The sequence below is a fragment of the Canis lupus genome, chromosome 36, assembly GCF_048164855.1.
Source record: "Canis lupus baileyi chromosome 36, mCanLup2.hap1, whole genome shotgun sequence".
NCBI classification, from domain to species: domain Eukaryota; kingdom Metazoa; phylum Chordata; class Mammalia; order Carnivora; family Canidae; genus Canis; species Canis lupus.
The window spans coordinates 4,596,714-4,624,061 of record NC_132873.1 but is presented as its reverse complement, the minus strand read 5'-3'; the positions used below and the strand labels follow the sequence as shown (position 1 = coordinate 4,624,061).

At 45.9% G+C, this 27,348-nt stretch overlaps 1 long non-coding RNA gene across 5 annotated transcripts in view; it reads left to right on the top strand.

Annotated features, from left to right (window-relative positions):
• Window positions 1–27,348, top strand: part of LOC140625409 (uncharacterized) — a 73,624-nt gene that overhangs the window by 27,291 nt on the left and 18,985 nt on the right. For 2 of the 5 annotated variants that reach the window (XR_012024746.1, XR_012024750.1), the window contains exons 4-6: window positions 6,390–6,500; window positions 9,044–9,127; window positions 10,330–10,527. The exons of 1 other annotated variant lie outside the window; for it this stretch is intronic. This is a non-coding gene — a long non-coding RNA (uncharacterized lncRNA). The remainder of the gene's footprint in view (window positions 1–6,389; window positions 6,501–9,043; window positions 9,128–10,329; window positions 10,528–27,348) is intronic. 2 more of the 5 variants (XR_012024747.1, XR_012024748.1) reach the window with 2 other exon arrangements.

Below are 27,348 nucleotides of genomic sequence, written 5' to 3'. Positions count from 1 at the left end.
TTGGCTTTGGATGGGTGATGTTACTGCTCATAGCAGGGTCATAATATCTTTGAGAAGGTGGCCCAAGGAGCAGGGTTGTACAGCTCACCCTGCTGCTGGCACTCCCTTCCTTCTCCAACGTGGTTTGGACACATCCTCTCTTGGGGCTTCTTTGCAATGAGTCTCTCCTCCCTCATGTGCCCCCAAACACACACACACACACACACGCACACACACACACACCAGAGTCAAGGACACAGAGGGCATCCCTGCATGCTTTTTCCTTTCTTCTCTCCTGGGAAATGAGCCCAAGAGAGGCAGGCAGCAGAGTTTCTTTGATGAAAACTGTAAAATATTGCTCACAGAGCTGCTTTCCACATGTTTTGGCTGCAGAATTTCCAATTGCAGATTAAATAGTGCATGTGTCTACTTAAATTAACTCCTCCTTGCTCTCAGTCCTGAGTTGACTATACTGTGTTACTGACCCCCTCCTTACCCCTCCCGCCTTGCTGCCTGGAAGCTGATGCTGATTTAAGAGGACATATTTAGTGTGGTCTTTGGCTGGACCCCACTAGCCCATAGCGATCACTTTCTGACTTTTGGTGGCAAGAGCGAACCTTCTCTCGGGTTGCCTATGCACTCTGGACCCTCTCAGAAGTGTGACTAGAGGGGGCTGACGATGCTCTCTCTGTTCCCCGTCCCTCTCCCTGACAGTAAACAACAACATTTAATCCTGACCTTTCTAGACTGATCTATTATGGTAATCAAGGGGCAACCATTAAAAGAGAAGTAGGTTCCTTTTCTCTTGAGTTTGGCTGCCAAGAGGGAGTTAAGAAGAAGCCATGCTGCACTTCTTTTTGGATGACACTGGGGAAAGATTAAGTTATGAAGGACTTTGACTGGTTCTCTACTATGTTATCATTCCCTTTTGGAATTTGTCCTAGCTTTCAATAAAGAACTTCCTAAATGCCTGTTCAACCTGGTATGGACGTTTCTGGGAGGCTGCAGACAGAGTATAACAGGGTAGGGGGCTGCCTCACCCCATCTCCTTGATGACTTCACTGGGGAGAGGGCATCCTTTTTTTTTTTTTTTTTTTTTTTTTTTAGAGATTGTATTTATTTATTCATGAGAGACACAGAGAGAGAGGCAGAGACACAGGCAGAGGGAGAAGCAGGCTCCCAGCAGGGAGCCAGATGCGGAACTCGATCCCAGAGCCCTGGGATCATGCCCTGAGCCAAAGGCAGACGCTCAACCACAGAGCCACCCAGGCGCCCCAGGGGAGGGCATCCTAACTATGGAAGGACCTACATTTAACCCCTCTAATGGTAGCCCACTGAGTCCCTGGGAGGAACTGGAGAAAGATAGCAGGTGAGGAGAATAGCTCCTGGAGGGGAAACCGAAGAGACATGGTCAAAGTGGCCAGGTTTATTGAGATCTCAGTACGTAAGGAAACATTGCATGGGAATCCAGACAGAACCAAAGAACCAGCCAGAGGAAGAGTGGGGTTGGAGATTGAACCTAAAGTCCCAAAGCTGGCTTTGGGGAGCATAAGAGTTTATGAACGTGGCAATGGATGGAAGCATGTTCCATCATTTCAGGGACTTGGCTCCTCCCTGCTTGTCTACTCCTTACGTTTCTTTCTCTACTGACCTTCCCCCCAACATCCACTTTGAATAGCTGTGTCTGCCCCTTCAGATGCACCTTTCAGCCCTCCCTACCCGGCTCTCTGCCCTGGGGGGCTGACCCATGTAAAAACAATGACTATTAGAGCTAAAACAGAAACAGTCTGTGAACCTACCAGGCAAATGAATACACACCAGTGATGAATAAATTCAGTGAATAAAACGGGAGTTGCTTTGGTAAAAGTCAGGGTTTTTGTTTTTGTTTTTAAAGACTTAGTAAAAAAAAAAAAAAGTAAAAAAAAAAATAAAGACTTAGTAAGAGGGTGTCAGAACGGTAATGCCAGTTAAGGATCAAGATTAGCAGTCTCTATAGGTCCGAGCCCAATTCACCCAAACAGGCCCCATGGTTCCTTGGTGAGGAAGGTCTGCTGAGGACCGGCCTTCTGGAATCACTCAAGGTGCACAGCGGGTAAACAGTTCCAGCTTGTCGGGACCAGCCACAGCACAAACTCAGTTTTGCTATCATTCAAAGCAAATTGTGCTGCAAGGAGGACACTTTCCCTCTACACCTAAATGGATGTTCCATGGACTCAGTTTTGGTTTTGAGGTAATCGAGGCAAGGCAGGAGCACGGGGCAGGAGGAGGGTGAAGTTGAAGTTGAAGGCTTACTCCCCGGCTACTTTCCTTCTGGGCTGGCCCCAGGGCAGTCTCCTCTGCTCAGCTCCCCTCTCCTGGTCTGACAACAGTAGGCCTCGGGGTGGTCGGCTCTTGGAACATAATCTCTTTATCCAACTTTTCTCAGATTACTCAATTTGAGTGTATCGTCCTTTTCCTGCCAGGACCTCGACAGGTGGGTTGACAGATCCAACCGGCACTGCCTCATTTGTTCCCCCTGCCTTCTTGTTCATGCTTCTTACAGCTTCCCAGCTGGACCCGGCATGTGGTCCATCTCATTGCTGTTCTCTGGCTCAGCTTCAGCTCTCACTGCTAAGGGGTTAAATTTTTTGAGCAAGTGTCAGATGGACTCAGAGTCTGTTCTTGTATCTGGGCTACATCATACATGCCTGGTTCCTCAGGTACTCTCGGTTGCATCTCCCATGCATGGCTACAGGTGGAGGAAATCACATAGTACGAAGCATGTGGGGGTGGGGTGGGGTGAGGGTGTCCCTTTGATGGGGAGTGGCCATGGCAGACACTGTAGTTGACATCCAACTTTTTATACATTTCTGTCTCTCCTCTCCCTGTGCCCCACCCCTTACTCGTAGGCTCATTGGGGGCCAGGACATGGTCTTGACTGCCCCCGTATCCATGCCAGTGTCTAGCTCAATTCTTTCCTTAGTGAGTCCTTTCAAAGACACGCCCCTCCTCCAAGGGTCCGTGGACTAGTTCAGTTACAAGGGAGGAGGAATGGCTCTGAAAACTGTTTATATCACCGTTTCAATTTTTGAGTTGCCTCAATCATCTTTCCCAGAGTGGGATTCCATTTTTTCCCCACTCAGATTCTTTTCCTGGTCAGCTCTGCAGCAGGGAGCAAGGTGAGCTGACAGGGCGAGTGGGAGCCGGTGAGTTCATCTCCCTTGCTGCCTCCAGGAGAAGTAGCTGACATTTGCTCAGTTCCTACTTAGTTTTAGGTATTTCCCTAATGATTTATATATGTTCTCTCATTTAATATCCTGTAAGACCAAATGACCATTTTTTAGATGGGGAAACTGAGGCCCAAATATATTAAGTTCTTTGCTCAAATTCAGTGGCACAGCCAGGACTTGGACTTTTTTTTTTTTTTTTTTTTGAGAGAGAGTGAATCCCAAGCAGATTCCACACCCAATGCAGAGCTAGCCTGATCTCATGACCCTGAGATCATGACCTGAGTTGAAACCAAGGATCGGGTGCTTAACCATCTGAGCCACCCAGGTGCTCCTGGACCACACTGACCCCATCGCTTCCATTCAGGCACATTCACAAGTACCTCTGGTGTGAATGGCAACACCCTCTTGCCAGCTGACTCTACGAACATCATCTGTTACCAGCCACCCCTTTTTCACCCAAACACTGGACGGTTTGGAGCAACCTGAGAGAGGAACCTGTTTCGGGCATTTTTTTCTCTTCCACATACCCTGCAGTACTTAACACATAGTAGGTTCTCATAAGCCCACAATAAATTAAGTTGCAAGGGGAACAATTAGAAGTAGTTCTGATGAGGTAATTTCCTTTCAAGGGGCGCCAGGGTGGAAGGCAAAAGACTATAAAATAATTTAGTTTGGCCCTACTGACATTATTTCTCACTTTTCATCTCTTTGTTTGGACTTTATGGGAGTGGATATTTGATGGCCCCCATAAGTTAGAATCCAATCAAAGTGCTGCAAACCTCAGCCTCTGATACTCTCTCTCCGCAGACTGTAATTTTGAGAATTGCTTTCTTGATTGGCTATTGTGGTTGGGTAAGAAGAGGCTGGTGCTCAGGTGGGGTGGCACAAATGCTTCCGGAATTCCAATGGAGGTGGTCTACTTTGAATATTTGGTACTTATTCATGAGAACTCTTTCACACAGAATCGCACTTCCTGCACAAGTGAAAATATTTATATGATGGTATTCATGCAATTTGGCAAAAAAATTTGCAGCCTGTGATGTTTCCCTTTCCTGTGTGCCCCAGCATCTCAAAGTATTTTCTTTCCTCCCCCAAAATTAATGAAAAAGAAATCAAACTTTTGCAGGCTTCACTTAGTTCCTGACTTTCAATCAGATAAATTTGTGACCTGAATATTTCCCTCTCCTCTTTCAGTATTCATGAAGAATCATTTGCGGCTGGGCTGGTGGATTTAAGTGTTTGTCTAGTTCAGGAAAGACAGATTTATTCCTTGGGAGTTGTGGGTGACTTACAACCTACATATTTCTTGCCCCTCCCCTGCTTTCCCCATCCTTTTTTCTGTCTTTAAATTTAGAGGGAATAATTTTTTTTTTCTGGTTTGTTGTTAGTACAAAGTTAAGGAGTCTGGGCTTAATATATCGATCTAGCTTCTCCCACAGAGACTTCGGTCTCTGAGTTTTGCAGTGTGGTATGCCTGATTGAAAGTGGTCTGGGCTGAATTTGCTTTAATAGGATGTTACACTCCTCTCCTGGGTCAATTTCTATCCACTTTATCAAGTTACTTATTGATTACAGCTCTTGTCACATGCACATTAGTGTGCCGAGAAACTTAAAGATATGTTTCATTTCTTGCTTGGAGTCGTCTAGGAATGTTGTGGACTCTAGTTCACCAGGGACCCCAGATGCCCTGAGTTTTAAAACGGACTCCATTCTCTCCGAGGCACTGGATCAGAATTCTGAGAATGATGTTAGTTGTCCAGAACAGGAAAACAAAACAGATAAGAAGCCCCCCGCCCCCCCACCCCAGCCTCATTTAGTACTTTCTACTCTGGGAATACTTGGAGGCAATTTCATCCTGAATAAAAGGAATATGAAGAAAGTACTAGAATGGGAATTTAAGAGCAGAGGGAAGGGATAGAATGTATGCAAGTCAAGCTGATGGGTCAAGTCCAAGAGAGGCTGGGCTTGGTATTTTCGTGCCTAAGAAAAAAGTGATTTGGAAAAAGGAAGGAGAATATGCTTTATGTTTCTGTTCCTTGGTCCTGGCCAGCTTTTCAAGATACTTGTTTCCTTTAATTTGCAATCAGATATAGAAAAGTCCATCATGAAACCAGAACTCTAATGAGCTTGATTTCGAAGATTTGGAACCCCTCGGCAGGTCATGGATTACCCCAATTACTGAGATTATTGCTGCCAGGGGAACAAAGGACACTTAGGAACACACTCAGAATGGAAATATATATTCTTCTATTGGATCTCAGCTCTTTTTTTTTTTTTAAAGGATTTTATTTATTTATGAGAGGCACAGAGAGAGAGAGGCAGAGACATAAGCAGGCTCCCCACAAGGAGCCCGATGTGGGACTCGATCACGGGATCATGCCCTGAGCCCAAGGCAGACGCTCAACCGCTGAGCCCCCCAGGCGTCCCTGGATCTCAGCTTTGAATGTGCAAATGGTTACATCTAGGGCTAAGTCCAAATAGATCTATAAAGTTGTCTTCAAGGCCATCCCACCTCCATTTTCTCATGACCCAATTCAAAGTAGTGTATTATGCCACCCAGAGCAAATATAATTTTTTTAACGTTAAATCTTTTTTTTTTTTTAGAGATTTTATTTTTTTATTCATGAGAGACACACACACACACAATGAGAGAGAGAGAGAGAGAGAGAGAGAGGCAGAAGGAGAAGCAGGCAGAGGGAGAAGCAGGCTCCATGCAGAAAGCCTGATGTGGGACTTGATCCTGGGACTCCGGGGTCATGCCTTGGGCCGAAGGCAGGTGCCAAACCGCTGAGCTACCCAGGGAATCTCCAATATAATTTGACACTTATTTATATGAAACTGAGATAGCATTATCTTATATCTTGTTAATATTTTCTTCCATCACAGTGCCCACAACCTAGAAGGTGGGCTTTGTGCCTAGAAGGTGCTTGCAGTAGACCTTGACTGTTATGGGTTACCCAGTCTCTTAACACTTTTCCTTGTTTTTGCAAAACTCAGATAAATGCTAGCCAGCCTTGAAGACAGACAGCAATGATCCCTGTCTCCTGTCTCCATGCCCTCAATCATCCCCTCCCACGTTATATTAGCGTTGGTCTGTGTGGTCAATAGCATACCACAGGAGCGATTGCGTATGATTATAAGACTTGGTCATAAAACACATGATGGATTCTGTTTTGCTTTTCTTTGGATCCCTTGCTCTAGGGGAAGCCAGCTGTCATGTTATAAGAACCCTCAAATAGCCTGATGGAGAATTTGTGGTGAGGAACTGAAGCTTCCTGCTAATAACTAGCTGCCATGTGAGTGAACCACTCTGTAAGTGCATCCTTTAGCCTCTGTCAAGTTTTCGGACCATAGCCCTGGCTAATATCTTATCTGCAATTTCATGAGAGATTCTGAGCCATAACTACCCAACTGCTTCCAGATCCTGATTCTCAGGAACTGTGGAAGATAACCTGTGTTTCTTGTTTTAAGCTGCTAAGTTTGGGGATGATATATTACACGGCAATAGATAACTAATACACAAAGGGAGGCATGCTCCAGTTAGTTCCCACAATGGAAACCAGACTGAGGGTGGAAATGTCCTCTTTCAGATTCCTGGCAATTAGTGCTTGGGCATGTGATTTCAACTGAACCTATCGGATGCTTATGCTTGGGCTTTGTAACCTGCACTGGGTCAATCAGATGCTTGGTTTAAGACCTTGAATCTGAAGACAGTTATAATAAAGCAGAATCCAGTGTAGAACAAATCCCTTCAGAAGCAGCAATATCAGCAAATGGTGTCTTTTGTCAACAACCATGAGCATAAGCAGTATGCTTTTTGCCTTGGGCCTGGCCAGCTTGGTGGGCCACCTGCAAAGGTCAGTTGTGTGCTGTGTGGCATCTGTGACCCCATCTTTCCTGTGGTGTGATTTTGGGTATCATTCTGCTGGTTTGGTCTCCAAACAGGAGACCTGTTTTCAGAGCTTCACTCTCTAGTCTTACTAGCAACTCCTGCAATGTGAGATTCCATTTAAGTTAAGCAAAATTAGTTTTATATTTTGTGCAACCAGGAACCCTGCCTGGGACAGCACTAGAGTACATTTTCAAAATGATGGTGGTAACTTCTTTTTAAAAAAAGTCCATTGCCGTAAGTATTTGCCTAGACAGAGAGCAAGTGACAAGTGGATCTTTGCGTATTAGAAGGCTAATTAGTGAGCATTTTTTTCATATGATCCTATGTTCCGTTAGCAGCTTTGTGGAGATGACAATGCTAGGTATAGTACCTGGCACGAGTTGTTTATGATTTAGACTAGAGACAAACCACCTCCCCTCCTCACCCCCCATAGCGATCTAGTGATGTAGACATAAGAGGTCTCTCTTTGGAGGCTGAGCCACACCACCTATTGGCTGTGATTTAGAAAAAGTTATTTGATATGTCAGAGCCTTGTTTATCTCACTGACAGTATCACAACCCCTATTCCACTGGGTAGCTGTGAGATCACATTAGACAGCATGTGGGAAAAGAGCTTAACCCTTGGGAATGTAGGAAGGTCATGATTACGTACTTAATGCTCAGGCTCTGGCTCAGGGTTGCATGGCTCTGCTCTGAGCAGTGATCTGTGGGTTCTTGGCCAGTTACTCACCTTTATTTCTGCTCAGTTTCCTTATCTGAAAAATTATTTTCAAGCTTTTTTTTTTTCCTTCTGGAAATATAAAAAATAAAGTCACTTATAGACCTCAACATAAAATTAAGAAATAATATTTTATTAGCATGGACTTATTTTATAGATTTGCCTATTATAAATGCAGTTACTGAGAATAATGGGGCTATTCTGATGAATATAAACATTTGAAATCAGGGTTATGGGTAACCTTTGCTACTGAGGCCTAAGTATCACATCGAACTCTGCATATTATATTGGATATGCATCAATGAGAACGTTGAGTTTCATATCCATAAGTAGTTGCACATGTAATTGTTTTTGATGGTTTATCTGGCAGTCTCAGAAGATTTTTAGCTAAATAGAGAAGGTTTGGTGTGAGGACTGCATGAACATGAGCTTCTCCAAGCGCCAGTTAATGTGCAATGGATTTAAGTGTGCCTTCTGCTGCATTTGGGGAAGCCTGTGGAGCCCTAGGGAAAGCAATGTACCAACTCCCAGAGTAGATGATGCTAAGTTTTCTTGCAGTTCACACATTCATTGGTTCTAAGAATTGACACAGGAGTGATATCTGCATAACACCAGCCATCTTATTAACTTGCAAAAGTAGTACATGAACATATGCTCAGTGTAAACACTTCCAACAACATGGGAGCATATAGAATGAAAAGTAAGAGTTCGCATTCAGCCATCCCCCCTTATGGCCCTGTCCCCCTCCCTTTCCTATATACACATGTAAATCATCTCTCTCAGCAGACTTTCTATGAATACATAGCCCTACTATATCCTCTTAAACTCTTAATGTTTTTAATACAAATATCCACAAGTCACTAACTGTTCCTCTGTTTAACCTATATTTCAAATAATCTATGTTTTTCATCATTACAAACAGTGCTGTAGTCATCACCTTACACATATACCTTTCCTGGCCTTTCAGTAGCATAGTTCCTGAGAATTGGAATTGTCTCATCAAAACAAATAGATATCAATAAATACTGTCCAATGGCCCTTTCAAAAGTCGATGCCAGTTTTTATTCCCCAATGATACTTAGTGTTTTAATTTACACTTCTCTGGTTAGCAGTGACACTGTTGAGTATCTTTTCATGCTTATGGGCCACTTCTGTTTGTATTTTGCAGCATTGACTCTATCACTTCCCAATTTTCCATTGGGTCATAATAATTTTTTTTCCTGTCTCGAATCATGTATCTTTTAGGTAGTATTTGATATCAAAGTATTCCAGAGTACCAACAAATCCAAATGGATTTCTTGGAACTTGTTGCAACAGCAATTAATCCATGTAAGTAAATGCATCTATCCATTTATTCATCTATTCACCAACCATTCAAGAAGTATTAATGTGTATGAGAAGTTCAAAAATACATAAGGCCTGGCCCTTATAGTCAGCATGCCCACAGTTTACTTGGGAGGACAGATAGGTAAGTAATTACAGTTTGTAGTGTAAGTGCTCGAACACAGGTATGTCTGGGGAGACGTAGGAGCTCCAGGTCTACTGGGTTCGGGTTATTCATACGGGGTGTACTGTCTGGAGCGTCATACCCTATTAACTCTGAGATTGAGTGGTGGAGGTAACCAGACACCACCTGTGCTTTTTAAGGAATACATTTTTAGAGAGCTGGAATTTTAAGAGATGTTTGAAAAGCTGGAGAGCAGGGCTTAGGAAAATGAAAGAAAATGGCATCAGAGGAAGCTTTAAGTCTGTATTGAAGAAATTACTTGAGTAAGGGAGTGAGTAGGAAAAATCGGGATGAGTGAAAGGAGATGGCAAATAGGCCTTGGAGTTAAGAATGTCTTAATGTAGATATCCATGCAGTTTGAGGATTTATAGTGTCAAACAAGTCAGGAAAGAGGACTTCATTAACTCCCACTTAAAATTTGCTAATGTGGCTTCTGTGGGAGGAGGCTGAGACCTTGAGGGGAATCAGATCAACTTTCCTTGGAGGCAGTCAAGAGCTAGGCTAAAGCTGTGGGTTTCAGGGTCAGGGAGAAATGCACACACACACACACACACACACACACACACTTACAAACTTACGTATTTTGAGGGGAGCCGCCCACATTTGATGTGGTGTAGTGGTAGAAAAGCATTAAAGCTGGGAGTCAAGATAATGGAAATCTTAGCTTAGAGTTCTCTAGAATTTTCTAGTAATTTCTAGAAAGCAGAGCCTGAGACAAAGGTTAAAGTGCTAACATTTTATTTGGGAGGTATAAGCTTAGGGCTCTGAGGAAAAAGCAGAAGTGAGGCAAAGAGGTATGTGAAACACTGGGATGCAATGTGGTCAGCGCTTCCCAGTGAACCTCTATGAAATACAGCAGGTCACTCAGCAGGTGTATTTGCTTGACATGTGGGACTTTGTAGGACTGGAAAGAGAAACTGTACTTAAGGAGAAACCATACCTCATAGTTGTGCCCAGAAGAGATTATCGTTGGGGAGTTTGATGGTTAGCCCCCTTCTTTCTCCCATTTTTTTGTTGGTCATAGTTCACTTCTTGGGCTGCTGATCGTCCTGTACACCTTTATGTTTGGAAGAGGAGCTTTTGTTGTTTGCAGTGAAGACCCCCAGCAGACCCCTGCTGTAATGACCTGCATGGGTCCCCATCTTTGTGGCTTGCCTCTCTCCACACTTGGCTTCAGAGTGTGGCTGCTGCTGCCAATGGTGTTCTTGGAGAATTTACTTAGGTAATTATCAAATCGGTCATTTTCCAGCTACTTTCCTTCTGACCACAGGCTCTACTTGTAGTAACTTCATTTTTAACTCTTTTATAATCAAGTCTCCATCCTGTATCCCAGGTCCATACTTGGTTCTGTGTCCTCATCCCTGCATCGCTTCCCTTATAACCTGGGTGGGATTTAAAAGGAAGTAGATTTGAAATTAATATAATCGTAATTCAACCCCAAACTGGGCCTCATGTGGGCTAGCCTTGGCAGAGAATTGCACTCTAAGGAACACCATCCAGGAACCAAAAGCAATTAAGTTAAATTAAAACTTTACTGGTATCTCTGGGAAGAATGTCAAGGGAAGTAAATATATTTTTAATGTACAGCAAGACTTGTTAAACTTTTCCGTATCTTCCAATCCCCGCCCCACCAAACTCCTCTCTCCTTCACTCCAATTCTAAACCAAGCATTTTCCCATCACTCTGCCTTAGCGAGTCCCTTATTTTCTTCCTCTTCTCCTTTCCTTCTGCCTTGATTGTGTCCATGCCAACTTCTGATACACATATCCCATTTTTGCATTTCCAGTTCTGTCCTTTTTCTTGCCACTGTCCCAGAAACTGAGATTGCAGATAGAATTCTCCTTAAAAATGGTGAAAGAGGGGGACACTAACTAATCATTTTTATTTTCATCATTTGAGAGAGAAGTTACTGAGGAGCAGAGCTGCTCAGCAATGAAATGGATGATACCATTAGGGCAGGGATCTTCCTGTCACGGGGATAATTCAGATGAAGTCTGGAGAATCAGTGCTCAGGGATATTGGGAGATAGTTCTGGTTCTGGGAGATGTTGGGCCAGATGATTTATAAACTCCCACCATGTCCAGGATCTTCGACTTGGATTTGTGTCCCATAAACTCTGCCATAGTGTTAGAGTTGACTCCTGTCAGTTTTTCCCCTCTTTAGAAATCTCTTAGCCAGGGATGGGGAACCTCAAACTCCAAGCTTGCTCTAACTCTTGTGGCTTTAATTTCTTTGAGACAAGTTGTCTGCATCATCTTTTAAGCATCCCAGCCTTTCCTGCTGTAATTAACGAGCTCGATTATGTGCCTTTCAAATGGCTCAGAGTTTTTACTCATGTGTCAACTGTACAGTCAAGCTGTGTCAGGCCTTTGCTGGATGACTGTTTATTTTACTCTGAGACAGCATATTCCAGGGGACAAGCGGGCATGGTGGATGTTGGGCTTGGTGGGAGGCAGGAGCCAGGGCCTCAGACTTCTCTAGGGAAGGAATGGGGCAGGATGCCTGGCTTGCCAGACCTGCTGTGCTCTAGGGGAGCAGTGTGGTGGGAGAGAGGGCACACACTTTGGGGTTGGATGGGCCTAGTCTGAATCAGTTGCTCATCCACAAGGAATGCTAGTCAAGACTTCTTGGGTTGCAAATGGCAGAATTTGAACTAGTTTGTCAAAAATAGAAAGCAGGGTGGTGGTGGTGGTGGTAGAGGTGGTGGTGGGCATGGTGATGATGTGGTACTTACTGGCTTCCAAAGCTGGAAGTGCAGTCACGGCTGTATGTAAGAGCTAGAGGAACTTGTAAAGACTTGCCTCTTAGTGTCTTTCTCTGTTTTGCCATCCTTATCTCCTCCGGTTTCTACCTTGCTTCACTTTCTACCCCAGTGGAAAGAAATCTTTTTTATTGAATATTTTGAACCACGTTCTCAGAGTTGAATTGCGTTGGTCTGGATGGGGTCTTGTGTTTGCCCCTGAATCCGTCTTGGTTGGGGGTGGGGGGGATAGAGTACATTATTGGCAGGAAAATGTTTTCCCAGAGGGAAAGTGAGACTTTCTTGTCAATGGGGAGCAAGAGCATATGGATGTTGAACTAACAGGGACAGCCCACATCTACTACGGTACAACCTCGGCAATGATGTCATTGCTCTGAGCCTACTTTCTTCAAGTGTAAAATTCCTACTTTATAGCTATTTTGAAGATTGTAAATGATAAATGCATAGCACCTGTCACAAGGCAGGCCTTCAATAATTAGTAGCGATTCTTGTTGTTGTGTCCAGAGGACCAGTTGGTGAGAAAATTCTACTCAGTGGGGAGATGTGTGTCCGTGCTAGCTGTCAGAGGCACAGGTTAACGAGACTTGTTTTCACCATCCCAACCTTTCTCTCCTTCTTTTCCTTCCCTTTTGCTCTTTGACTACTCTTTGTTTTTCTATCTTTCCTCCTCTCTTCCTGTTCCCTCTTTTGCTTTTCTTTTCCTTTCACTGGCCATATGTGTGTGTGTGTGTGTGTGTGTGTGTGTGTGTGTGTTACAAAAATGTAGTTTTCTTATTTTATGGGACATTAATTTTATTTATTTCAAGTTTGTATTTGTTTATTTATTTATTTTAGAGAAAGAGAGCCAGTGGAGGTGGTAGGGGGAGCAGAGGGAGAGGGACAAGCACACTCCCTACTTCCCTGCTGAGCACAGAGGCACATGTGGGGCATGACCCTGAGGTCGTGACCTGAGCTGAAATCAGGAGTCGGATGCTCAACTGACTGAACCATCCAGGCATCCCTGAATTGAATTTATGTATGTATTTTTTACATCCTGACTTAAAAGAATTGAGGTATCTCATCCAAGTACATGCTACAGAACCATGTAAATCACCAGAGAAATTGTGGAGGGCATAAGTAAAGAGAAACAATGTCATATTAGGGAACAAAACCTATACCTCCACATCTTACAGGATTGCTGGAGGCAGGCTCTATTCACTGAAAATAAAGTTTCGCATTCCCTATTTGTGATTTTAAAATGCAGCAGGTTAAAAAATGTTCTCTTTTCTCCAGAACCAGCTAAGCAATAAAGTCAGCCGAATGGGATTGTCCTGTGTGGTCCTTCATCGTGTCTGTGGGGGTGGCGGCTCTTGATAGTAAAAAGGTTCCGCCCATTTATAGGGACCAGAGAAGGTGTTAGAGACAAAATCAGGATGGGGGGCTGATGCATAGCTGGGCAGGCAAGGGGAGGGAAACAGTGAATCTCTCCTCTGAGGTCCACAGACCTTTGGAGAAGAAAGAGCTCAGTGCCACAGAGACACACAGGTTTCAGGACGAAAGTGTAAGTAAAGATGAAATGGAAAATCTGCCTTGTTAAAACCCCCAGCTCCTCAAAGAATTAGACTCCTGCGTTTACCTCTGTTCTGGGGCCGTGTATATATAGCCACCAGGCTAACCTTTTTGAGACTGAGATTGTGGGTGAGAAAGGTGGTCCCATGTCAGTCAATGAACGGTGGCCTTCTGGACAGCTGTGTATAAAACCAAATTAGTGCTTCTTTTTTGCCACTTACGAACATAACTAGGTGTCATTTTTTGTTGCAGGGGCCCCCGGCAGTGCTTGGGAAGATGGGAAGAGGAGGGGGCATGAGGGAGAGAGGAGGACCTCTGCCTTGCTTCATGCATTCAGGGGAAAGGGTCAGAGAATACTGCTGGGCAGGTTGTTGCACTTGAGATGTGGACTGTCCCATGGGGAGAGGGCACGCGTGGACGGGGGATTGGGGTATTGCTGTAGGGTGGCAAGGGATATGAGCCTGACCCTAGAGACAGGGCCTAAGCTGATGAGAGCACATGAGGATAGATGTCATACACCAGAGACACATTATCCACTTTAACGTCATCGCAAGGGAGTGAAAGGAGGCCCTCTCCCCCCACCCCCTCCTCTCCTGGCTGAGGCTTGGGGAACTTCTGTGGGCTTGGCCTCGTGTTCTTTCTGAGCCTGTCCCGGGGATTCTCTCATTCAGAAAGAATTTACTGAGCTCCGACCACACATTCAACGTGGGGCTGGACACATCGGGGAATAGGGAACAAGGTTAATTCTCAGTCTTTATCCTTTAAAGAACTAACAGATGTGAAAGGCTTCATAGAGCCGTTAGGGGTGTTTGTAGGTGAGCTATGTGGCCCGGGGTTGGGGGGCATCTGCCCGGACAGGCTTAGGTGTCATCCTGCGCTGCCCCTTCCTGACAGGGCTGGGGCACCCCATCTCTGGGCCTCACCTACGAAACAGCGGGGTGGGGGTAGTCGCCGAGGGGGTTTCTTCCACTTGTGGCCTATATGGACCTTCTGACTGCTCACATCTGCTTGTGAGGCCAAGTAGGAACCCAAGCGGATGACCAGGAGGTGCTAGGGTTTTACTCAGAGCAAAACCAAATCGTCTCTCCCGCCCCCAAAACAAGCAGTTCTGCAAAGTGCCACGACTTCTGACGTTCCAGTAGCGCAGCCGCCGCCGCGTGACAGCAGCCCCATTGTTCTGATCACGGGTCACGTATGGGGGAAAGGGGGTGCAGGGGCTGCGAGCCTGTCCTGGGAGGGGAGAGGGGTGAGGCAGTCCTGCGGGCCTCTGCTGCCCAAGGACGGGAGAGCCGGTTAGTGTCCTTCCCGGCGCACGGGGCGGGCGGGCCCTGCTGGGTACCTCTGCCCTCTGCAGGCACAGACTCTGTTGTTTTCCTCCTTAAAGGTCTGATCAGGGCAGCTCGAGACGCTCAGAGCCTTCCCATGGTCAAATGTGTTCATTTTTCTCTTCGCTGGATTCCTGGTGCTGCCCTTCTCGGTCGCCGTGGGTAGGCTTGGGTTGCAGGCGTGTCCTGCTAACTCCGTGGGTCTTCTCCAAAAGCCATTTTGGTGGATGGTCGAGGCCGTTTCGTAGGCTGGACTCCTCAGCGCCGCTGATCCCTAAGCCAGAGGCAAATTCCTGCACCTCGCCTCCTGACAGCTTTTGCAGTCGGGCTAAAACATAAGATCCGCATGCTTCCCCATTTTAAGACAGTGTAAAGAAAAACAGGTGCCCACTGGTCTAGTCACATCCCCTATAAAACGGTTGGAGTCTCTATTTTTTGTGGGAAAACAGCAGAGGGGGGTTGGACTAATTAGTTTCCTCCCAGGAATCTGATTAAGGGGAGGCTGAGCAGTGTGGGAAAGAAAAGTGAAACTGCCCCCCAGAGCTGTCACCAGCAGGAGCCACGCTATTTGAGAGGCGGGCGAGCCTCCTGGCTCGGATGCGTCGAGCCAGAGGCTGGCCAGCCACGTCGGGGAAGAGGGTGCACAAAGGGGACCGATGGACTGGGCCGAGGTCGGAGCAGGGCACCTGAAGGTTTGCAGTGGCTCCGAAATTGCCCTGTGGAGCTGAAATAGAGGAGAAGGCAGCATTAAGTGTCTCTACTCTTTTTATATTTTTTCAGTTGTCTTTTTGTGTGTGTGTGTGATAAAATACACAGAACATAAAATTTGCCATTTTAATCATTTTTACGCAGACTATTCGGTGGCATTAAGTGCATTCGCATTGCTGGGTGGCTATCGCTACCATCCGTCTCTGGGACTTTTTTTTTTTTATTTATTTTTTATTGGTATTCACTTTGCCAACATATAGAATAACACCCAGTGCTCATCCCATTAAGTGCCCCCCTCAGTGCCTGTCACCCAGTCACCCCCACCCCCTGCCCACCTCCCTTTCCACCACCCCTTGTTTCTGGGACTTTTTTTTAATCTTTATTTTTTTTTAAGATTTTTATTTATTCATGAAGATACACACACAGAGAGAGAGAGAGAGAGAGAGAGGAGAGAGGGGCAGAGACATGGGCAGAGGGAGGAGCAGGCTCCACGCAGGGAGCCTGACGCGGGACTCGATCCCGGGTCTCCAGGATCAGGCCCTGAGCCGAAGGCGGTGCTAAACCACTGAGCCACCGGGGCTGCCCTTTTTTTAAATCTTTCTAAACCAAAGCTCTGCACCCATGAAATGAGAACCCCCCCCCCCCCAATTCTACTTTGTCTCTCCGAGTGTCTGACTACGTAGGCACCTGAGCAGAATTGTTCACCATTTGGCCTTGGGTGTCCGGCTTACTTCACTCAGCGTTAGGTCTTCAGGGTTCACCCACGTTGTAGCGGGTCAAAGCGTCATTCCTTTTTTGAGAAATATGCATTGTATGTGTCGGGTGCATTTCGTTTATCCATTCCTCCCCGGAGGGACGGTTAGGGGGTCTCTACCTTTTGGCGATTGCGATCGGTGCTGCTGTGAACACGTACGGAGGCGTCCCACTTCTGGTTATCCTGAGTTTAGGCGTAGCATCAAAATTGCCGGATCGTTGTTGGTAAATTGAACACCAATAAAAAATAAATTTATTAAAAACAACAACAACAACAACAAAAACAAAATTGCCGGATCGTGCAGTAATTCTGCGTATGCACGCCATGCGGTCGTACCATTTCACATCCCCACCAGCAACGCCTGGGAGTTTGGTGCCTCTACGTTGAAGAAGCCCCCCCCCCCCCCCCGCCCCCCGTTTTTTTTTTGAAGCACCCAGAGGCTGTGCGGGCAGGAGATGCGCCAGTGGGCCTAGTCTCAGAGGCCAGGAAGCTGGAAATGTAAATAGCCCCGGGGAGGTGATTCTCATCAGTAAGTGGACCCGAGGAAGCATGCGACAGGAAGGATCCAGTCACCATTCCAAAGGTAGAGGAGTGGAGTTGTGGGTCTTTACTCCTGTGTTAGAAATCGGGTGGAAGGAAGGAGAGGTTGTGGCAATTTAAGGCGAGGTTTGCTGACTGCATGAGTCTCTTTCAGAGCTCGTAGCAGAGTCCGCGTCTCTCTCCTATCTCTCCCGGGCCCCCTGATAGCCAAATGCATCCTCAAGACCCAGCCTTTGTCGAGCACTCACTATGTGCCAGGCCTTTTAGGAACTTTCTGTTCATTTGCTCATTAGTCCTCTAATCCATTAACATCTGGAAGGCTGAGGTCCTGAGAATTACCAAATTCGAAAATACCACTGTAGTTTACCCCACTCCCCCATAAAGTGCAGTAAAGCATGACCAGAAGTTGGAGTGAGCATTAGGGCTTCTAATGAGACTGGGGCCAGAGGGGCACAATGAGCTTCCGCGGGGATCTGGAGGCTGAGCCTGGGCCCCGTGTGGCCCTGGGCTCTGTGCCTTTCCTTTTGCGGCTTAATGAATCCTCCCTGACTGTCTTGCTTCTGCCGTGACTCAGGGTCATGTCAATTAGCCGTTCAGAGCTTGGGTCTTCTGCATAATTGTTGACTTAAATTAAGACGGATAGGTAAGTAGCGAGTTCACTCTGGTCTCCCTCTCTCGAGCCAGGAAAGGGAGACAGAGCTGCCTTTCGAGGCCCAGAAGGGAGAAGGGTTCCTCTCTGGTTTCTGGACAGCTACACCCACACGTGGCACCCCACGCCTTAGTGGAGGAGCTTCATCTTCTCTCTTCCTCTTCAGCCCTCACCTTTGCCTTCTCTCTCCGACTGGGCCTCCCAAGGGCATCAGCACCTGGCCTGCTATCCTCTCGCCTTGTCCTCTGCCCACAGAACAGGCTGGCAGTTCTATCTCTGGGATCCCACCTCCCTGAGCTGTTGGCACGGCCAAGCCTCCCTTGGCATCCGGGCTCTGATGGCCTCATGTGCTGATTTTTGCACAGCCTCCTTCCTGGTGAGCCCTTCCCACCTGCAGCCCCATGCCTCCCGGCCCATTCTGTACCCAATCGCTGAGCTAATTTTCTCTGAGTGCTATTTTGATTTTGTCACTTGTCCATTCAGAAATCAGCAGGAGCTCCCATTTGCTTCCCACCTTTAATCTAAACTCCCCAACATGTGTTTTAAGACCTTTGCAAACTCACGTTTAACTGCCCTCATCTCCTGCAGCCTCCTGGCTTCTCATCTTTGTGCTGGCCCGACACAACACACATAAATTGCTAGCTTTGGGGCATGACTCTGCCCTTGACCCTCAGATTCATGTCTGTCCCGATGTGTGAGCAAGGCCCTGCCAGGCTTGCCTGACACTGTAGCCCTAACTCCTCTGCAATGCGTGTCACATAGTAGGTGCTCAGCAATTTGTCGAATGAATGAAATTTAAAGGTGTCTTTTCTTTTTTTTTTATTTTTTTATTTTTTTATTTTTATTTTTATTTATTTATGATAGTCACAGAGAGAGAGAGAGAGAGGCAGAGACACAGGCAGAGGGAGAAGCAGGCTCCATGCACCGGGAGCCCGACATGGGATTCGATCCCGGGTCTCCAGGATCGCGCCCTGGGCCAAAGGCAGGCGCCAAACCGCTGCGCCACCCAGGGATCCCTAAAGGTGTCTTTTCTTGAATAGCCCTACTTGGGTTAATAAGCACAGACAGAAAAGACTGTGCTGAGTATTTAGGACACAAAATGAGTAAGCTCCTGCTTGAGGAACTCACACTGTAGTGCAGACCTATAGAGAAATCACAGATATTTCCTTGATTATATGATTGATTGTCAAGTGTTAATTTAAAAACAGATTTTGGGATATGAAAGAACTGCTACCACTCTCCTTAGACACAATGTGTGTTGAGCTTTAGCTTTGGAAACTTTGAAATGTGAGAATAATACACATCTTGGGATGGAGAAAATAAAGTGTTGGAATACGGAGCTGTAGGTGCTGTAGTGGAGGGATGTGCCAAGTGCCAGGGAAGGATGCTACTGACGTGAGCTAGCTCTGGACTGGTTTTCTGTGAAGAGTAAGGACAGAGATAGGTTTCAGTAGGTTCCGAAACTGGCATCTCTGACCCTTCAAAACTGTGTGGCCTGAGACAAATGACTTCATCTCTTTCAGTCAAGTTTCCCTCCCGTGAATCGCAGATAATAATAGAACCTACCTCGTCACCCGTATTTCAGTGTCATTTGCTAAGCATTTACTATGCACTCAGCCTGGGCAAAGTGCTAGAAATATGTCATATAATCTTCACTCATGGGTAATATTCATGCCATCTGGGGCACGGGGTAAACACTTAGCAAATGGGTCTCTTTAGTGAATGTCCGTTTTGGTGGTTGATGTTGTAGTGTCTGCCTTCTTTGGTGTTCACGGACATTCTTTCTGGTGACAGCACTCAGAATTCCCTTCCATGAAGCACCTGCTGTCAGACCATATCGGTGTGCTGCCCTCCCTGCCTTTCCTTGGGGGCCCCATGACCTAGGTGAGGCCCATGAGACCATGGAGTCTCCCTGAACAGTGATTGGCTCAAAGATGGTGCCTGGCACCAGACCCCAGCCAGTTGGAACTGCAAAGAGGACCCGTCTCTGCTGGGGCTGCTGGGCTGGTGGGATGGGAGTGGGAGCTTGAAGCAATAGGTGGGCATCTTGCTGAAGTATCCTGAGCCAGTCTGAGAGTGGGGTCGGCAGGGAGGAGATGGACCCTGCTTGAGCATTTGGAGCCAGCTGTGCCAGCTTACTCAGAGGCTTGCTGCACGCCCAGACATCTCAGTTGCTGGAACCAATATATTCCCCTTCTTTGAGTTCTTTCTTTCTTTTTTGGGGGGCTTAGATTGGATTTGGTGGTCAGAATTCTCTATTTTATAATGAAATGTCTACTGTGACCCAAACAGAAATTGTGATGATAACAATAGGAGGGTAGAGAGGCTCAGTGTAGCTTGAGTGTAGTGTGTGTGTGTGTGTGTGTGTGTGTGTGTGTGTGTGTGGAACTGAGCCCATGTCTGGCACTTGAATATCTAACTACACAAGACTGAAAATATATGTTAAAAGCATGGGACATGTGATAGGTGCTGCAACACTCCAGGGGAGGGTGGGAGCTTGCTGGGTGATTAGGTTGAGGGCTAGAGCCTGTGGGAGCTTGTGGGGAGACTGTGGAGTCTTTGGGGGGTCTGTGGGGAGATCGTGGGCAGCAAGGAAGAAGGTGATGATGCTGAAGGCAGGTGGTGAGCAGTGTGGACTGAGGGCAATGCAAAGTGTGGTCAGGACAAAGGGAGTAGATCAGCCTGGCTGCTTCCCTTAGGGAAGGAGGGCACAGCAGGCGGGGTAGTGTGGGAGCTGACACCCCAGGCTTTGGGATTCTAGACCCGGGAGGTGGAGCAGCAGCCCACCTGAAACCCCATTCTAAACCCCAGCCCCCAGCAGCCCCATTCCTGAAACACCAGGTCGTACTCTCTGGAGCAGGATTCCTAAGCAGTGGAGGATGTTTCCTTCAGTCTTCCAATGTACCTTTCACTTTCCTACATGAGAATGTGAGCCCCTTTGGCAGGGAGCACTTCTGCCTCTTGGTTTCCTCTCATTTTCAGCGTGGTGGCCCAGCACGCAGCCTGTGGTGACGTGGTCTGCCTGGGTGTGAATCCTGGCCCCGCACTTACCATCCATGACCCCTTGGGCAAGTCACTCACCCTCTTCGTGCCTCAGTTCTCTCATCTGTAAGATGGGAATAACGGTGGTATCTACCTCAGAGGGTTGCTGGGAAGTTGAAATGAGTCAGGGAACATTCCAGTGTTGTGAACTGCACCTGACAAAGAGTAAGGCTATTTAAGTGTAAGCTGCTTCCTATTTTTATTATTATTTGTTCCCTTCCACAATGCTTTCTCTAATGCAGACTGTTGCCTGAAGCCGGTGCTCAGTAATCTAATTTTCCAAATGTGGAAGCCCGGGTGCACACGCTTGCGTCTTGCCCGAGGTGTGAGCTAACTCAGGGAGAAGCAGCGCATGGCAGCAGTTGCCTGGAGAACCTCAACATTTCCAGCCAAATCTGGCTTGTGGGTGTGTGTGGTTGTCCCATGGTTATTTTGTCTTGACTTCCCCGCCCGCCCCTACCCAAGCACTCCTTAGGGGGGTGGGTTCCATCACTGGCCTCATCTCTCTGGGGCCTCTGGACCTGGCAGGGGCCCTGACTGGCGTGGCCATGAAATTCCCCACTGCCCAGTCTTGCCCTGACTTTCCTTTGTTACTTGGGCTTCTTTTATTTTGATTCCAGGAGCATCTGCTTGCAGGATTTCCGACACTCCTGGGCCCTCAGAGCTATGGGGTCTCGCTAATGTACGGTCCCTCCGTTACTACATCGAAAGACGATTTACCTAACAGATGGGATCTTTTGAATATTTATGTCTGGACACATCTGTTCTGGACTTGAAAGTTTAATAAAGCTTTTCATTTGCTGAAGCGCTGGTGAAGCCTGTCTGTGGTGAACTGACAGCCCCGTGGGTCAGTAACTCAGCGGTGACTCTGGGGCGCGGGGCTATGGCTTGGACACCCCACTTGGCAGACAGCCAGTCTCCCAACCGCTCTTCCTGTCTGCGGCAACAGGAGGGAATGGCCGAGGGGCCAGGGCCAGGGCCAGGGGGTGGGCTGCTCACTCGGTGGACCCATGGAGTATCTTTACAGAGAGGACAGTGGCGACCGTGATTTGCCAAGGGGAATGATGTTTTCTTGCTCTTCCCTGGGGAAGATGGGTATCCTGGTGTGGGCGAAGGTTGGGGCAGACTGGCCCACCTGGGCCTTGGCCCCACGGGCACACTGCGGCTCTTGGGGGGAGTCTAGATGGATGCGTAGGTCGGGGAGGCTTTGCCAGGACTCTCCAAGGTGGGCTGCAGGGCTGTTTGTGTTGAGTACCTTCAGCTTCTTAGTTCTTGCCGCCCATTCCCTTTTCTCCTGAGCTTGGTGGGGTGGCCTTCTGTAATGTTCCCACCCCTCGTTGCAGGAATTCTCTGCCTTTAGTTCCTCTCCATTCTTGGTTACACCACTTGGAACAATGAAGAGTAGACCAGACGAGGAGTGGTGGGCAGCCAAGCAAAGCTTATTGAGTAAGAGTATAAAGCTCCCGGGGAGGGAGGGGACCCAAGAGGGTTGCCTCCAGAGTTTCTAAGTGTAGGGGTTTTTATGAGCTCTTTTGTGGAACTATCTTGAACAAACAAGGGGTGCTAAGTCATGCCAATCAGGGCTGTGGTCATGTATCTGTCTACCTATGTAGGTTAATGTTGATGTGCTGATGGTCTTTTTTGCTGACATCTGGGGACTTAGGTCTTAACTGCCCCTTACCTGTGATATTGACAAATGCTTTGTGGTGTAATTGCCTTATTTTAGGATGTTTTGCAGAAGTCATTTCTGCAAAGGCTGCAAAGCAGGATGTCAGGGCTGTTTTCTTTTAGCTGTCCTGACTCCATGTTTTCTTGTTGGGGAGCCTGGCCCTGGCATCCAACTGACCCAACTAACTCCTAACACCCTCAGGCTCTGTTGCAGTCCAAATAGACTCCCAAGAGTACTTTACTATCCCAACACTGAGAGGGAACTCTTATTATCACCATTTTACATGGGAATTTACTTGACTTGCCTAAAGCCATACAGTTACTAAGTGGGGCAGCCAGGATTCGAACCCAACCCATCTTACTCTAGAGGCCAAACTCTATGTTTTATTGCCTGCTGATTGGAATCTGCCAGCTAGCATTTTCCAAAATATGTTTTCTGGAACCTATGGTGCAATGATCAAATAACTCCAAATGCACCTTTCCCTCTCAGGCCAATTTAAAATACACATCAACTTAAAGGCTCTGAGGAGTCCTGCAGTTAAGAATCTTGGTGTACCTCAGTGTTTTCCAAATTTCTTTAACAAAACCCCCTCCTTTCAATTAATACCAACCAGCAAGGGTCTCATAGACCTAATATACTGTGAGACGCTTGGGGAAACACCTTTGAAAATGAGTGTTGGCTTAAAATATTACCTCTCCCAGGGATACTTGCATTTTAACAAAGTTCAAAGTTTTAAGCCTCAGGAAGAAGAGGGCTGTTCTAGGTAGAAACCATATTCATGGAATTTTAGGTATCATTAGTAGAGAGGGTCTTCTTAAGGGGGAAGCTTCAAAAAGCCCCAGATTCCTGTCTGCATGAATCTAAAAAATATATTTTAGTTTAAAACAGTTTCAAACTTTAAAAAAAATTATAAAAACAGTACAAAGAACTCCTGGATACCTTTGACTCTGACTCCCAGGTTTTCTAGTCTCAGTAACATCAGTTATAGCACTGGCTCCAATCCAGGATCACACGTAGCACTTGGTTGTCATGTCTTTCTCAGCTCTTTCAATCTGGGACCGTTCCTCCTTTTCCTTTGATTTTTATGACTTTGAAAATTTCGAGGTGTATGGGCCAGTTATTTCGTAGACTGTCCCTTGGCTTGTGTTTGTGCATTGTTTCCTCTTTATTAGACCCTGGCTACATGTTTTTAGCCAGAATATCATAAATGCTGTGCCCTTTTCATGGAAACCTCTCTAGTGGTGGCTGTGTGGTGTCTGTTGGTCCTGTAACTGGTGGTGTTAACTTTGATCACTTGCTTAAGATGGTGTCTACAAGTTTCTCCACTTAGAGAGATCCTTTCTCCCTTTTCTAATTTAATGAATATTTTATAGGGAGGTACTTTGACACTGCGTAAAATCCATTCCTCACTCCGTCTTCACCCACTGGCAGCAATGTCTCTTGATCTTTCTTGCCCGAATTAATTGTTACTGTGGTGGTTTCCAAATGGTGAATTTCAACTACTGTGACTCCATCTTCATTTGGTGGTTGCCTTTCTACTGCATGGAAAAGCTTTTCTTCTTCCCATTCATTTATTCATTAAAATTTTATATCTCTATAGATTTATGGGTTCCTATTTTATTCAATGGCTACAATTTCTTACTATCACTGTTTATTTTTATTTTTTAAATTTATTTTTATTTTTATTTTCTTACTATCACCATTTATTCTGATGCTCTAGTTCTTCCAGATTTGGTCAGTAGGGACCCATTCAAACTGGCTCCTATATTGTTTTTAAAAATTTCCGTCATTTTAAAGCACTTCCTTACTTTCTGGCAATGCATCTACTTTCCTTCCCTTGCCCTAGAATCAGCCATGTCTCCAAGAGACCCTGGTTCCTTTTAGTAGATAACAGTATTTCCAAACCAAGATTTGGGCCAGAGATGTGCTCATTGCTAGTGGGATGTCACCGCTCTCAGGCTCTATCAGTGGACAGAGCTAGGAAATGAGACGGTATATAATACACACAAATTTACATCTATATTGAAAACCATGAGTTCATATCGATGCTTCTAATTCAATCCGGCATCACAGAGTATATTCTAGTTTTCTCCCTTTCCATATTTGCATCTCCTTTTTTGACTGTGAGAAACTAGGCTTCCCTTATCTTGCATACTCTACATAGTTAGGCAATCTTTAGATCCTGTGACCCCTCCTTTGGATGGGACCCTGACGCCAACTTGGGCCTGCTTCCCCGAGACCTCTTGTCTCATTTGGACCTGCCGAATGGCATTTTTGATGAAAGATGGGAAAAATGAAGGAGGAAAGGAGGGAAGGTGAGAGGTAGGGAGAGAGGAAATAAGGGAGGAGGCTGACAAATATTTTTTTAAAGTGGAAAGAGGAAGGGAAGGGGAAAGCCATATGGATTTTGCAACTTTTTTGAATACTCAAAAAAATATTTGTGTTTGTGGTAAATTCAATATCATTTGACCCTTTCAGATATTAGTTTATTTTATTTTTAGCATTCCAATGAGGAGAACTAAGAACAATAGGTAGGGATTATATGGTGGCAGATTTCAGCTCACTGTGAGAAACATTTCTGTAGTTAGAGCTGTTCAACGTAGAATGGTCTTATTTGCAAAGGAGTGAGCTCCCTGTCAATAGAGGAGTTCATTTAGAGATAGTAGGACCACCAGTCAGAGTGACAGTGAAAAGATTTCTTGCATTGGGAGAGAAATTGGATTAAATGCGTGTAGAGTTCAGTGCTGACTTGGTGATAGCAGCATAGCTGGATGCCAGAATTGGATCAGGTTTCCCAAGGAGTAGGGACACCAAACTCCCTCATGGGTGACTGAGGCAGGGAGGGCTCCAGAAGGAGGTTTTCTCTCTTTCCTGTTGGAGTCAGCAGCAAGATGGGTCTCCTAGAGCTCTGTGAGTGTGCAACTCAGAGTTGCACCAACGTGAAGGAGCTATATGTGTGTTTGCATGACGAATTTGCATCTTGAGATAAAACATAGCTCCAGATTGAGACAGCCTTTAGTCTCAGTGCCAACAATGTAATGTTGGCTTCAAAGAAGAAACTAAAAATGTTCTTCTTGGAGCTGGTTCTGGCCCGTGTATTTCTTTTATTGTTCCCAAATGGACCACATACTGGGGAGCTTTTGTGATTGCCCTAACAACAGTAACCTGTCAAGCACAACAAGCAAAATCCAAAAGAGTCTCTTCTCAGAAGCAAATTCAAACGTCAGATGTTTCTATACTCTTGCCTCTTCATTTTTACAGCATTCTCTCAACTAATCTACCTCCAACTCTATTGTAAAGAAGCAGAAATTTTAATATCTTTTCAAAATGTTGAATCAAACTTAAGACTTAAAATTCTGTATAATACCAGCAAGCATATCTTTAATGCCTGGGGCCACCAATAGTTCAACAAACATTAATTCAATGCCTTCTTTGAGGAAGAGATGATATAGCTTGACACTGAGGGTTGTCATTGCTCTTAATAAAGTTTTTTATTTTATTTTATTTTATTTTTTTACCTACTCTGCCTCATTTTTCTTACCTGTGAAAGGGGACCATGAACACCTTGTTTAGTTGTTCAATTCAGAACTGGCACAGGTGCTTTCATAAACACCTGATGCTTGCTGGCTGACTTGCAGAATGTGTAAGTATTTTTCAGCATGATGTGTTTGTGCTTTCATTGTGTCTTTTGTAGGTAGGCACTCAATTTAGTTACCGTGAATCCTGAAGAACAAGCTCTTCTACCAGGGAATAGTAGTAATAGCGACTGTTCAGTGAGCACATTGCTGCATGCTAGGTCTGCATGGACAGTATTGCCTTAAACCTTTCCAACAACAGAGTGCAGATTAATTTATAGACCAGGAAGCTGAGGCTCAGAGAGGTTGTTCACATGTTCCATCCAAAGCTAGAAAGTGGCAGAGTCAGGTTTTAAACTCAGACTTGTCCAACTCAAAGGGTGACATCCATCATATTATACTGCCCTCAGGAGCACTGCCCCCGAAGCCAGGTGGGTGAGCTTTGCATGGCAGTTATGATGGGTGGCAATGGGCCACAAGGGGGCCTACAGAAATAGGTTACATATGAGTTAAATTTTTTTTTTTACTCGGAAGGTTTTCATGTGTCTTTTCCAAAGGCCAGAGTTCAGATTTATGATACTGGAATATTCATGAGTCACTGCAGTGTACAGTACCAGGGAGAAAAGTTTCTTGTGACAGAATTAACTTTAAGGCCAGGGCTCTTCTGAATTGAGGTTCAGATATTGCAGATATGATCAATGTGGTCATACAACCTACTCGAGAGGCTGTGGATTCATACCTTAAAATGGTATTTAATGATATGGAACATGGTAGTGTCTATCCATCCATCCATCCATCCATCCATCCATCCATCCATATCTATCCACCCACCCACACACTCATCCGTCCACCCACCCAGCTAGCCATCTATCCGTCCATTTTCTGCTATTTGCCTCATCCTCTATTGGGGCCCATTGAGATGTATCAAAACCAAACTAAACAAACCCTCCTAAGTGGCTTTCATCCAACTTGGAGAGAGAGAGAGATCCATCTAAGAATAGATAAATCATAGGGCGATGAGGTGTCTAAAGTATCAAAATGGGTGGTCTAGGTACTGGGTATTTCCAGAGACCCAGAAGAGAGAGGTCTTTGGTCTGGGCCATTTTAGTTGCCTTCAGGGACCATCGTGGCACCTGCGAGACTGCTGGGAGTCCAATTAGTTCTAGTCTTAATACAGACAAATTGCATATATGGTCTACCCACTGCTGAGATAGAGTTTAGATCTCTTTAGCTCTCTGTTTGAAAATGAGATGCCACCTTTCATCTTAAACACCATTGTGATGGGCCCGCTGGATTGAAAGAAGATGAAATAAGCAGAGATTCATTGGAGGCAAAACTGACTGTTCCTCTTCATTCCCGTTTCCCTGCTAAAATATAATGAGAGTTTGTCTGTCTGTCCGAAGCCAGAAAAACCAGCTCTCCAACAGCAGTCTCCCCTGGCTTTTATGACCTCCAGGGCTGCGAGGTTGACA